This window comes from Piliocolobus tephrosceles, unplaced genomic scaffold (assembly GCF_002776525.5).
Source record: "Piliocolobus tephrosceles isolate RC106 unplaced genomic scaffold, ASM277652v3 unscaffolded_44845, whole genome shotgun sequence".
NCBI classification, from domain to species: domain Eukaryota; kingdom Metazoa; phylum Chordata; class Mammalia; order Primates; family Cercopithecidae; genus Piliocolobus; species Piliocolobus tephrosceles.
In genome coordinates, this window is record NW_022329693.1 from 5,984 (window position 1) to 7,344 (window position 1,361).

Consider the following 1,361-nt stretch of genomic DNA (forward strand, 5'->3'; position numbering starts at 1 on the left):
GCCTCCCAGGTTCAAGCGATTCTCCTGCCTCAGCTTTCCTGAGTAGCTGGGATTACAGGCATGAGCCACTATACCCAGCTAATTTTGTATTTTTCATAGAGACGGGGTTTCTCCATGTTGGTCAGGTTGGTCTCGAACTCCTGACCTCAGGTGATCCGCCTGCCTCAGCCTCCCAAAGTGCTGGGATTACAGGTGTGAGTCACCATGCCCAGCCTATTTATTTAGGCCTTTCTTTTTCTTTTTCTTTTTCTTTTTTTTCAGGCTTAATTCACTTTATTTTTCTTGTATAAAAACCCTATGTTGTAGCCACAGCTGGAGCGTGGGTCCGCTGCACAGAGACTCTGGTGTGGGTCTTGACAAGGTGGTCAGTGAATTCCTGATAGGAAGACTTGGTAAATACAGTCTCCTTCCAGAGGTCAGGGTCAGGTAGCTGTAGGTCTTAGAGATGGCATCAAAGGTGGCCTTGGCGAAGTTGCCCAGGGTGGCAGTGCAGCCCCGGGCTGAGGTGAAGCAGTCATCAATACCAGCCATCATGAGCAACTTCTTAGGCACAGGCACTGAGACGATACCAGTGCCCCAGGGTGCAGGGATGAGGCGCACCACCAGCACAGAGCCGCAGCAGCCTGTCACCTTGCAAGGGACAGTGTGGGGCTTGCCGATCTTGTTCCCCCAGTAGCCTCTGCGCACAGGGACAATGGAGAGTTTGGCCAGGATGATGGCCCCACGGATGGCGGTGGCCACCTCCGTGGAACACTTAACACCAAGGCTGACATGGCCATTGTAGTCCCCGATAGCAACAAAGGCCTTGAACCTGGTGTGCTGGCCAGCGCGGGTCTGCTTCTGCACCGGCATAATCTTCAAAACCTCATCTTTGAGAGAGGCCCCCAAGAAAAAGTCAATGGTCTCAGGTTCCTTAATGAGCAGGGAGAAGAGGTAGATCTCCTCCAGGGACTCGATCTTCAAGTCCTTGACCAAGCAGCCCAGCTTGGTGACGGGCATCCACTCCTATGCTCGGCCTTGCCTCTGCCAGCTCCGCGACCTCCGCCCCCATGCCACTGCCGAAACCTCCGCGGAAGCCACCGCGATTCCCCATCCCAGGGCCACCAGGACCTCTGGGCCCCCCTCCCCCCGCCCGCTGCACCGGCACATCCGCCATTTGGTGTTTTCTTGGAGCTTTTTTTTTTTTCTGCAGAGGCAATCTCGCTGTGTTGTCCAGACTGGAATGCAGTGTTGCAATCTCCGCTCACTGCAAGCTCTGCCTCCTGGGTTCATGCCATTCTCCTGCCTCAGCCTCCCTGGTAGCTGGGACTACAGGCGCCGGCCACCACACCCGGCTAATTTTTTGTATTTTTTGTATTTTT

The 1,361-nt window shown here is 54.5% G+C and overlaps 1 pseudogene; it reads right to left on the reverse strand.

Moving 5' to 3' along the window:
- Positions 1-261: 261 nt before the first annotated feature.
- Positions 262-1,014, reverse strand: LOC111533945 (annotated as a pseudogene).
- Between the last annotated feature and the right edge of the window lie 347 nt (positions 1,015-1,361).